Below are 13,246 nucleotides of genomic sequence, written 5' to 3' on the forward strand. Positions count from 1 at the left end.
CCACATATTGTTTTTATTCTGCAACAGAGTGCTGGGCTAGATGGACCCTTGGTCGGGACATACTAAAACAAAGGACAGTACTTGCCCATAGAGAAACCATACTTGCCCATAGGGAACCAATGCAAATCGCTTGCCCAAAGAAAATGGGACAGAATTCCATCCCAGGGCAAAGTCTTCCCCACTCTTGCACAGCTCTGGTTAAACAGCAGAACTTGAGCAGGACGGCCTTTCAGTGTATTACCCCAGTGAATTAGATGGGTCCGTCTCCTGCTCTGCCACCCTTTCATCGAGCCCAAAACATGCCTTCCAAACTGGCTGCCTCAACTTGCCTCATAAGGAACACAAAAGAAGGATCTCCACACTGTGGTCAGAATATGAAAGGAGAGTCAAAGGAAGGTTCTGTTGTGGTGTAAATGCCATTGCAATCACATCTGTATTGTTGCCAATCATCTATTTTAGAGGAATAATCAAGGTGAGCATCACAAAGGGGTAACTAAGTATAACACTATAATTAACACCCAAACACACATCCAAGTTGTAACATGCATATACAATAATACATAAATTTATTTATTTTATTTATTTATTACATTTTAATAACGCCCAATAGCTGAAGCTCTCTGGGCGGTTCACAAAAATTAAAACCACCCACAGTTACAGACCACCCACTTTCCACACAGACCAAACTGACAGCTCTACGCAGCCCAATATCTTTCTACCACAGAAAACCCAATCCATGGATTTCAATGCAGGGAGTGAGGCCAAGATTACTGCTGAAGCTAAGGAAGTCTTTGCCTGCCATCTTTCTGGAAAGGGGACTGCCTAGGAACTAATTATAAACCGCTCTTTGCTCCATGGAGAAAAAGAAGAGCATGAATGCAAAATAAATAGACAGAGTGGAGATAGGGGAAAAGGGGGTGTTCCCTGGGGCCGGGAAGAGAGGGGATCAGGGTGGCAGCCGTGTGACATACGCTATGACTGCCCCACCCTCCTTTCCTCCTGGCTCCAAGGCGCTGCCAAAATGCAGGGCAGCTGGAGCACAGAGGCAAAGACTACCTCTGCTATCCTTGCGCCCTGTATTAGATACTTGGCAGCCTCCAAATTCGGAGGCTGTCAAACTATCCAGACAGGATTGTGCCCAAAGAGCATGTGAAACTTTTGCTTTCTCTACCTGCCTACTTTTTAAAGCCTTATAAGAATGAGAATAACATAATCATCATAGGACAATCACATATCCTTTCAGGCAAAGGGATGTCTGTTTCTGGAATGCATAGCTACTAATACACAGGCCAGGTTCATTGTTTGCAGCAAGAGTCATTCAGCATGCAGAAACTAGCAAGCTAGCCAGAGAGAGAGAGGTGCTCCGATGGCTCACGTGCATTCTCAAACACAACTGGTTATTTATTCAGTTACTTACTAAGTTATTTATTTCTTTGTTTTATTTATTACATTTCTGTAATAACACAACAGCCAAAGTTCTCTGGGCGGTTCACAACAATTAAAGCCATAAAATACAACACGGTAAGATACAATTTAAAAGTTTAAAACTGCAGTATAAAGTAAAAACCAAAATGGCTGAAAAATATATCAAAGTGATCTTATAAGAATAAAGGTGTGATCAAAAAACCACAATAAAAACACACACAATAAAACACAGGGAGAAACTGACATAAAGGGTACAATCGTAGCCTGGAGTTATGCAGGCAGAAGAGCTTTAGGATTTTACAGGCGCCTCACCACACTGGTGAGCACCCCAGCATCTCCAGGGAGGGTGAAGAAAGACCCCTCTCCTGTCTGAAAGCCTCTAGAGTCATGGCTAGTCAGGAGAAAGAGATTCTGACTCGGGTCTGGCTTAGGCTGCCCAGACCCTCCAGAAAATCCCGGAAACCTCTGGGAGAGCTGGGGGTCCGGAGGAACTGGACTTGGGGCCCAAAATACCGGGGTTGTGGTTACTGGGCCTGCAGCAACCCCAACCCCAACTTACCCAGGCCTAAATTTCCCCGGCGAGATCTTGAATCTCACCCGAACTCAGGCGAGATCTCGGCAGCTGGCTGGGAACTCTGTGAGACCCAGCAGCAAGAAGGAGCAAAAAAAAAAAAAAAAAAAAAAAAGGCAAGCAGGAGGAGGAGAAGATAGAGTAGGAGGTAAGACTGGGGTTTGTTTGTGTGTGTGAGAGAATATGGGGGTGCATGGGGTCTTTGAGTGAATGCATGTGTGCATGCGTGTGTGCATGCGTGTTTTTGGAGTGAGTGATGCTGAGTGTGTGTGTGTGTGTGCGCGCACGCACACGTGTGCTGGCAGTGTGAGTGTATTGATGTCTGAATGGGATGCCTGGTTGTTTGACTGAATGAATGCATGTGCATGTTTGTAGTGGGGGTGGCTGTAGTTTTCTGTGAGTTGGGATGATTTGGAGGTGATGTTCCTATTAAATCATGCATTTTAGACCCATAGACCTTCCTTTCCAACTTGTTTACTATAATTGGCATGACGTATATTTTGTAACAGTGGCTGACAATTGTTCATCCTTCTTAAAGAAACTTTTAAAAAATTTACAGGGTTGCTATTATCATCATTATCTTCTTCATCATCATCATCATCATCTATCTCTCTTTTCTTGCTTGTGGTGGTTTTTCTAGATGAACACGATGGGCTTTGCCAAGTCATGTTGTCTTTTACTGATTCAGAAATGTCCTGACTATTGAACATGTTTTAAGTAGGGCTGCTTTCTGGATGTTGGCGTGCATGTATTTTGGTAGGCCTAATTTCTGAAGGTTTTCTGTAAAAACAGCCACGATGTCATGCTGGTGACTGATGTGACTAACAAATAATTGTAAGTTTTTCCTGTTGCCGTAGTTCTTTAACTTCCATATCCAGTGGTGTATATTTTTATTTTCTGCAACATTTTTGTCATTAGGTATTGCAATTTCAATGTAGGTGTCTTTTTCTCGGTTGTTTTTGACTGTTATGTCTGGTTGAAGTTGAAACAAGCTAAGACAAGCTTTAATCCATTTTGTTCCTTGGCTAACGTTTGAAGGCTAATAGTAGTTTATACTCTTTCTGAATGCTTGGTTGTTTGGTTGTTGTATACTTGTCAACTGCTTCATTTTTTCAGTGGTAGCAGTATGCAGTAAGGTGATGGGGAAACAGTGTTAAATGTTAGGAAAGGTTAGACTATGGTCATCCAGTGAAGGATTTGCAGACAGAAAAGATATTTGAGGGAAGGGAAGACTGTATCACACACAGGGCTCATCTACACCAAGCAGGATATTCCACTTTGAAAGTGGTATAGAAAAGCCAGGAGCCACACTACTGCTTTATAGCAGTATTGAAGTGTACTGACAACTGTTGGGGCCCATGACACATACCATATACCATTTTCATAACACTTTCATAGTGTTATATCCTGCTTGGTGTAGATGTGTCCATGGGCCCCAACAGTTGTCAGTGCACCTCAGTACCACTATAAAGCAGTCGTGTAGCTCCTGCAGTGCAGTTGAATACCTCTATAAAGTAATAGTGTGGCTCCTGCCTTTTATATACCGCTTTCATAGTGGAATACCCTGCTTGGTGTAGCTGAGCACACAGTATAGCAAAAGCTTCAACGTACAGCAAAAGCTACAGAAGTAGGAATGAGTGAAGTTAATTTCAGATACATTGAATGTCTCACTTATACTTTATTCCAGTGATTTTAACATTAAGATGTTATGTAGAACAGGTTTGTCTTAATTGTGTGCTGTGAAATCAGACCTGTGACCAAGGGCATGTTTGGGTGGGCACGCCCTTTTTGGGGGGCTGGACATGCTGGTGAGCACGCCCCCTTGGGGGCTGGACATGTTGGTGGGCACACCCCCATGGGGCAGCCATGTTGTCCTCCTTTTTGGTTTCCAAAATATGGTCACCCTACTGCACTATGGTTTATCCTGTTTTCTGCAGAGTCATAGCTGGCAAATATTACAGCAAAGCCGTAGCTGATCTGTTGAAGAAAGGGAAGCCCCGACTCTCCAGGTGTAAGATGCAGTGCTGTTAGGGCCCCTCCTTCACATTCCACTATTAGAGCCCTGTTAATGTAGGAATCTCTTATGTCAGCACAACCTCTGCAAACTCCTACCCAGACCAGCTCATTTGGGCATTGAGCAGCACTCCAGCAGCTGTTTTTAAAGCATCTGGCCTTGGTCTAGTGCACAACAAAAGGACCCATCATGCAAAAATCTTTCATTTCCCCCAGGGGACGTGGCTTTTGTTCTGTGTGCTCAGACTCCATGTCCGCCTGGTATTTTGGTTTTTGCGCAAGTGGGCTATCACCTTTCTTGCAGGAGGAGGGGTACTACCAAACAGAAGATGCAGCAGAGACAACCATCGCAATAATATGTATTGATTTATTCGTATTTATGAATGCTTTTCAACAACAGATTTCAAACTGGAGAACAAAAAACATAAAAACTATATATATATATATATATATATATATATATATATATATATGTTGTACACAGAGAATGGTGACATCAACTTGTGTGTCTTCTTCCCAGCAGAACCCAGAGAGGATTGGAGAATGTCCCGGAGCCCTCAGGAGAGTGGAGTGTACATAGTGGATGAAACAAGACCACGTTCCCGAACTAGGCCACGTCCCGAACCGTGCACGCTCCCCAAATTCATCTAGCTGCCATGCCAACTCCTCAGCTGAAACAAGTGCCAACCAGCCTGCCGAAGGTGGTGGAGGCCTCCTTCCAAGGCCCGTGATTGAAAGAAAGACCCCTTGGCCGAAGCCAATACAGGGCCCTTGGCAAATGCCAACGCCGGTACAGAAGCTGGTGCCGCCTCGTGTGCGGAGCCCAGATATCACCAGGTGGCCAGAGCCACCCCACACGTCTACCCCGAAGCTGGTGCCTTCCCGTCTGCAGAGCCTAGTGACAACTTTGCCGCCGAAGTCATGCCTGACATCTCTCCCAACATCGATGGCGGCCTGCGTGGAAAAGGCCGTGGAGATGTCTCTGGCAAAGCCAGGGCTGACCGATGGACCCAAGCTGGATGTAACAAATCCTATGGCACTCTGGAAAAATGAAGGCATAACATAGAATCATAGAATCATAGAATAGCAGAGTTGGAAGGGGCCTACAAGGCCATCGAGTCCAACCCCCTGCTCAATGCAGGAATCCACCCTAAAGCATCCCTGACAGATGGTTGTCCAGCTGCCTCTTGAATGCCTCTAGTGTGGGAGAGCCCACAACCTCCCTAGGTAGCTGATTCCACTGTCGCACTGCATGTTAGTCTTCCATTCAAAGAAAAGGGTTTTCAAGTGATTCTGTGGAAGAAACTTAAATTATCTTGACTAGGGAGGAATACGGCCCTGAAATTGACTTTGTTGCCTAAACCGTCTTCTCTGTTTCATACCTTGCCAGTAGAGATTCCTGGAAATGAGTTCAAACGTTGGCAACAAGCTCTATCCAAATGCAGCGGAGAGGGCAAATGCATCCGTGTCAATCAAGCCACTCTCCTCCGGCCAACTAACCCAGGGGGGTTGGGTGTCCCAAATCTTAGGCTGTGCCATGATGCCTTTCAATTGAGGCAACTACTCAAAATAATTAGGAACAAGACCGCAATCCCGTGGGTGTCAATTGAAAGCGCCCCCTGCATCCCTATGATCAGGGCGATCCCCTTTCTTCCAACACTGAAAAAACATGTACAAACAATTAAAAACCCGTTTTTGAAAGCAAATTTAAAGGTATGAGCAAAATGGTTTGCTACAACCCCTTCCCCCTAACCCTGATTTATCAATAGGAATCCTGGCGAATCCTTGCAAATGTCGTAGTCTCGTCACTGACCTGTGCGGTGGCTTTGGATTATGAAGCCGCATTGGCCTGGACCAATTGGAAGGCCCTGGCTTGAGTCCATTGGTCGCCACTGACTTTTGCCAAGGCGTCTCTCCCAGTTTTGGCGGAGCGGTCTTTTCGACGCAGGTCGCCATCAACTTTCGGAGAGATGCCTGGAGTGGCTTCTTTGGCAAAGTTGTTCCTAGGCTCTGCGTTGGGGGTGTCACCGGCTTCAGAGTACACATGTATTCTGGGTTTACTCACAAGGTGGTGATTTCTGGGGTCCGCACACGAGGCAGCACCGGCTTCCGTACCGTTGTTGGAGGCGGCACAGGCTTCTCTACTGGCATTCGCCAAAGGAGCTGTATCGGCTTCGGCCAAGTGGTCTCGCTTTCGTTCAGGGGCCTCGGCAAGGAGGCCTCCACCAACTTTGGCAGTCTGGTCGGCACTTTTCTCGGCTGAGGAATTGGCAGTTGTTCCTCAGGAGCTAAACAAGTTTGGGGGCGTGACCACGCCTCAGGACGTGGCCTTGGCAGAGGTCTTTCCTCCGTGTTGTACATTCCTCTCTCCTGAGGGATCCGGGGCAGTCTAAAATCTTCTCTGGATTCTGCTGGGAAGAAGACACATCAGTTTATGCAAGCGTTCTGTGTGTAATTCATCCTACACTACACATACAATCTATAGCTGGTGCCAGACTACTTTGCGCCCTAGGCAAGGTGAGCTACTTGCACTCCCCCCCCCCCCCGCAAACGGCCAACTTTGATTTTTAAGAACAGATGTTTTGTAGGAAAAAATAGCACAAAACTTGAACTTATTCTGTTTTTTCTTAAAACAGCTAATTTGTATAAAACGGTGACCCTTAAAGGTCAGTACGGCGCCCCTCTGAGGTCTGCGCCCTAGGCAGCTGCCTAGTGGGCCTAATGGTAGCACTGGCCCTGCTTATCCCAATACGTTGACCATTTCTTGCACCCCTTCGTGGCTCAAATGCCTTCATATTTAAAGGAGACCTCTGATTTCATCAATAAAATAGAGGGGAAATATATTCCGCCCGACGCCATTATGGCAATTTTGGACGTCAATTCCCTCGATACTATTCCCCATGATGAGGCACACAATGCTATTGAATGGTATCTCAATAAACGGGATAATCTTTCTCCACCTACCTATGTCCTATTAGAACTTACTGAGATCATATTAGAATAAAACTATTTTAGGTTTGATGGGAAAATATTCCTGCAGATTCGAGGCGTTGCCATGGGAAGCCCTTTTGCCCCTAGTGCGGCCAATTTAATCATGGCACGGCTGGAAGAGGATTTTATCTCTCATCCGGCTCAAAACCCCTTCTATAAGGAAATGCTATTCTATAAACGATACATAGACGATATTTTTTTAATTTTTGCAAATCCACATAGTTTCATTGACTTTTTAACCTGGATCAATACTATAGCAACATCAAATTTTCCTCTCATCAAGATAGAAATGAGACTGCATTTTCGGATATGTGGGTTTACTGCCATTCTGATCACTTATATCTAAAAAAGTTTATAAAACCAACAGACAGAAATTCTTTCTTACATTATTCCTCATTCCATCTTCCACATCTAAGAAAAAAATTCTTACCTGCCATGATGCTAGAAAAGGTCACGACTCTGGAAATTTCCCCAAATGCTGGAGAGTCAAGCAGCAGCAGTACTTACCATCCCAATGTCCGGTAAGGAATAGGCCACACACTTGCAATGATGTAAAACTGTTTATTGCTGTTCCCATGGTAACCTGGGTTTTGTGAGGTGGGCTCAAGGAGAATATTCAAAGTAGGATATGGTGATGAAAGACCGTGTCATGGCAGAAGGTAGGGTGACCATATGGAAAGGAGGCCAGGGCTCCTGTATCTTCAATAGTTTTAGAGAAAAGGGAATTTCCCTTTTTATCTCAACAGTGAAAGCTGCAGGAGCTATACTAGAGTGACCAGATACAAAAGAGGGCAGGGCTCTTGAACTGTTTGATGACAAGGGAATTCCACCAGGTGCTCTATGCATACAAATGACACCTGCTGAAATTCCCTTTCCTCTACAATTGTTACAGAAGCCCTGTCCTTCCTTTTCATATAGTCACCCTACAGAAGGCAGAAGAGCAGACCAAGGGCTAATAATTCAGCTAGGCAGGGAAGAGAGTTGGTGGTTCACGGACTCCCTGTATCTGTCTGTCAAAGAGTCCGTGATCTCCATCTTGATCTCTAGAGAGCAAGGCCTAGTCTGAGATGCTGAGATATTTCAAACAGAATCACTTGAAACCCCTTTTGTTTGAATGGAAGACTAACATGTTATGCCTTCAGGGTCCAGAAGATGGTAGAGATATTACCTTGGATTCCTGTATTGCAGTAAATTTGGTGTGTGTGTGTTAATAAAGAAATAGGCTTGTTAGTATATGCGCCCTGAATGCAAAAGTCTTGAGTTCAAATTTCACCAATGCCTAGGACTCCCTAGATAACCTTAGGCAAGCCTCTTGGAAGTTGATTTTCTAGATCCATTTCTAGATTCTACAGACAGTCCTCGATTCAAGCTAATCAACCCAGGAGTAATCCTATCAATGGCTATTAGTCATGATGACCCTGTGATAATTACCCTCAGAATCAGATTCAGTTTGCCACTAAATACCAGTTGCTAAGGAACAAGGAGGGTGCCACTGCGATCATGTCTTGGTTGTGCATTTCTCACACCGTCCACACTGGCATTGTGGGAGGGAATCACAAAAGAACTGTGCAATCCGCAGCAGTTCTGAAAGGAAGTCAATGCTTTTGGAACTCAGCTTCTCAGTGGGCGGAATTCTGGATCTAGCAGTATCTCATGCTGCACCTCTGGCTATCACCAGTCAGGTGATAGGCAAAAAGTATCTGGACATACTCTAATTCTTAATTGTAAAGTTCAGTTGTATCGAACACAAAAGTACCCCCATCACATGTATTACTATGTTCAACACACTAAAATAAAACCACTTTTAGAGCATTTAGCTAAATTCACAGGCAAGTTCCTTTTAAGTGCATCTCAAAGACTTTGCATAGTTCAGATTTATTGAGATTTTCATCACCTGTTTTCTCCCATTAATCTAACAGAAGAACAATTATATTGAAGAGGCTTCTTGCTCAGCTGGCATACGAACCCACTAACAACAAGTCTGCCACTACATAGTACAGCCTTGGTATAGAGATTTGAAGCATGATTTTTTTTCATAAGTAGATTAGATTCAAGATTCAAGGATATTTTACATGACACTGTGCAAGTTGAAATGACCCAAAGTTATTCTCTTGTCTGAAAAGCAATGTAGGAACATTGAGTAAAAGATGCTAGTGGGGAGATATGCTATACTGGAGTTTCATTATTTGTTTCGTTTCGCTAGGCAGAATTAGGTGGCTCATATGTTGAATCTTCTATGTTCGTAATGCTCGCATGATTAGCACATTTGGAAGGCTGTCTAAGGAGCTCTGCTATGGCACCTATGGTGACTGATCACCACAGGAGGCAATTACTTTGCTAGAGGACACTACCTTCTAACAACCCCCTGAGGAAGGCCTTGGAATTAAAAAAAAACTGGCCGAAATGCATTGGGCATCTTGAAAAAATAAATATTTTGCATCCTGAGAACTAGTTTCTCTTCCTTCTGACTAGCCATCTATATGGTCAGTTCATCTCTTCCAAAGCAACTCTGTGTCATTGAAAGAAGCCCTGACATAAATTTGGCCCTATCTGTCCTCCCAGGGCAGGGGAGTTGAAGGAACAGGGCCTTGTTCTTTGTTTTGAAGGTTATGATGGAAGGAATCTTTGGATCAGGATAAAGAATGATGATCAGAGCCATCCCAATGTTAATCTCTAAATAGGGGATTGCAGTGACAACAGAAATTGCTGTCTGCTTATAGAGGTTGATGGGTCACCTTCCAGCTTTCCCTTGCCCTGGGCATCCTCCCATGGCAGGGCACTCAACAGAACTGGGCCTTATGCTTCGTTTTAAGGACTGCAGTGTAAGGATCTATTTGGATCAACAGGCAGAGTATCATGAGAGCATAAGAATAGATTTACAACATGATGGATCAGACCAAAGGTCTATCTAGACTAGCTCTGTTCTCACAGTGGCCAGCCCTAATTTTTAATATTTTTAAAGAAGATCCAGGGAAGTCACGACAGCCCAGCTTCTCCTGGAAGTCTTCCCGCGTCTTGCGAGACTTCCAGGAGAGGCAGGGCAGCCACCGCTTGCTCACTGCCTTCTCTGTCTCTCGGAAGCCAGCGAGCAACAGCGGCCCAGTGCTCCATCATGCTGCCTCTTGAGCCAGTTCAGGAGTCAGTGGGATGGAGCGCTAGGCAGCCATGACTTGTTGTCTTCCCCGCCTCTCCTGGAAGTCTCAAGTCTTGGGAGTCTTCCAAGAGGCAAGGAAGCCAGCGAGCAGCAGCTGCCTATTCATTCTGCCCGGGCTGGGCACGCTGCATTTGTCAGGCATGATGTACCCCTTTGCCTTGCCAGGGCGGCAGCCAGTGACACTTGCATTCCTGCTGCTGCTACCATCTGTTGTTGCACTGCCGCCCGCCTCCCAGCTCCCCGCCTCTAGCACTGTCCCCTTGCTGGCCCACCGGCATTTCCGGTGCGGGCACGCAGCTAAGCTGCTGTTGAGGGCGTCAGGGGCCACTCCCGCTAAATGCCCACAGGAACGTACCTGTGGCCATCTGTTGGAGGGTTTGCAATGACAATGATGCCAAGAAAGACAAGAGGTGCACAGAGAGGTGCAAGTGACTGATTTATTCAGGTTCCCATACATGGAGGGACTGGAATGAGTTTGCATAGCTTAGAAACAGGGTTTGGAAGGAGCGCTGATCTTGTAGAAGTTCTATTCGCATGTTTCTGGATCCACCACTTCTTCACGCCCTTCAATCCCTACGGTACCTCCGTACCTAAAAAAGAGAAAGTGAAATCTCAACCATGGTTTATCTTAACTTGCAAGCATCTTTTAATGAGCATCTGCCAGCTCAGGACTTACTTAGGTTACTGAAGCTATCTAGCAGAAAACATCAGAAGAGCCCTGCTGGGTCAGACCAAGGGTCCATCTAGTCCAGCACTCTGTTCACACAGTGGCAACACAGGTGCAACAGCACCCTCCCACCCATATTCCCTAGCAACTGATGTACATGGGCACAGTGCCTCTGATACTGGAGGTGGCAAAGAGCCATGAGGACTAGTAGCCCTTGATATTTATTTATTTATTTATTTATTTATTACATTTTTATACCACCCAATAGCCGAAGCTCTCTGGGCAGTTCACAAAAATTAAAACTATTAAGAACATAATAAAACATCCAACAATCTAAAAACCCAAATACAAAATACAATATAAAAAGCACAAGCAGGCTAAAACCACACAGCAGAAATTGATATAGGATTAAAATACAGAATTAAAACAGCAAAGTTTAAATTTAGGTGTTAAAATACTGAGAAAATAAAAAGGTCTTCAGCTGGCGACGAAAAGAATACAGTGTAGGCGCCAGGCGGACCTCTCTAGGGAGCTTGTTCCTTAGCCGGGGTGCCACAGCAGAGAAGGCCCTCCTCCTAGTAGCCCCCTGCCTCACTTCCTTTGGGCCCCTGTGGGTGATCTTAATGTCTGGGCAGGTACATGTGGGAGGAGGCGTTCCTTCAAATAACCTAGCCCCAAGCCGTTTAGGGCCTTGTATGTTAGTACCAGTACCGGACCTGGACTGTCAGCCAATGGCGTGATGTGATCACGCCGGCCAGTCCCCATTAGTAAACGGGCTGCCCTGTTTTGTACCAGCTGAAGTTTCCGGACCATTTTCAAAGGCAGCCCCACGTATAACGCATTGCAGAAATCCAAACGAGAGATTATCAGAGCGTGGATAACTGTAGCTAGGCTATCTCTGTCCAGATAAGGGCGTAGTTGGTATATCAGCCTAAGCTGATAAAAGGTGCTCTTTGCCACTGTGCCTTAAGTGACAGTTCTGGATCCAAGAGCACCCCCAAACTACAGACCCGATCCTTTAGGGAGAGTGCAACCCCGTCCAGGACAGGGCAAACATCACCTCGCCAAACCGATGAACCACCCGCTAACAGTACCTCTGTCTTGTCTGGATTGAGTCTCAGTTTGTTAGCCCTCATCCAGTCCATCACCGTGCCCAAGCGCTGGTTCAGAACAGCCACCGCCTCACCTGGGTTTGATGAAGAGCTGGGTATCATCTGCATATTGATAGTCTTCTCCTCCATTAATTTGTCTAACCCCTCATTTAAAAGCCATCCAAATTAGTGGCCATCACTACATCTTGTGGTAGTGAGTTCCATGCAAATGCTTGGTTTGTTGTAGGACATCAGTTTTCCTGTCGATATCCTAATAACTGTTACTGCATCATGACCCATTTGTAAGTGAGGCTGTGCAGTGGGCACCAGGCAAAAGGTTGTATTTATCTGGGATCACTCTGATTTGGAAGACATTCTCCTTATCAGGCGGGGCAAGACCTCTTTCTGCTTGCTCCGTGGTGAAGGAAATGACTGCTGAACCTGGCCAAGTTATACCTTCCATGCATGTCCACTTCAGGCATTCCACCATAGCTCCCTGGCATTGAAAACAGCCCGGGCCAAGGAAGTCCTCAATTTCCTCCCACAACAGGGCAGTGGAAGGAACTGGGATTTGCTTGGAGGATTCCAATTGAAGGAATGGCTTGAATCAATATCCAAAATTCCCATCGGAGCCAGTTACAATTTAGCCTCTTAATGTGTCACTGCAACGTGGATATAAAAATCTCTGCCTGCCTGCAGAGGCTGCCGCCTCCCCTTCCAACTCTCCTTTGCCCTACCCTGCCCACTGGAAGAGAGGTGCTGCTAGATCAGGGGTGGGCAACTAGGGGCCCTGCAGATGTTTTGGCCTACAATTCCCATCAGCCCTAGCCAGCATCCCCAATGGTGAGGGATGCTGGGAATTGTGGGCCAAAACCAGTTTCCCGTCCCTGTGATAGATTCTTCCAAAGAGATGAGTACATCCAGTGCCAGTTTGGAGCCTTTGCTGACCTGGCGCAGCATCCCGCTTCTTCGTTGTCACAGGTGCAAGTCATGCAAGTTGCTGTGTTGCGCGCAGACCCAAGCGGATGCTTTCCCCCATCATAAACATGGGCGCACCCGTCGGGAGCCCCCAGCTTATCTAGACTGGAAGGGCAGGAGCTCATTCGTTTCCCTCTGCAGCAGTGCCCAGACCTCCAAACCCACACTGCTGCTTTAGACCGGTATTGAAGTGCACCGACAACTGTTGGGGCCCATTGACACATTGACCACTTTCATACCGCTTTCATAGTGCTAGATCCTGCTTTGGTGTAGTTGATGCGCCAGTTTCAGGAATTTTTGAGCAACAGGATATTTTTCACCCCTTATGGTCACCCTGTTGACCACTTACTTAAGTT

This window comes from Elgaria multicarinata, chromosome 12 (assembly GCF_023053635.1).
Source record: "Elgaria multicarinata webbii isolate HBS135686 ecotype San Diego chromosome 12, rElgMul1.1.pri, whole genome shotgun sequence".
In the NCBI taxonomy this organism is placed as follows: domain Eukaryota; kingdom Metazoa; phylum Chordata; class Lepidosauria; order Squamata; family Anguidae; genus Elgaria; species Elgaria multicarinata.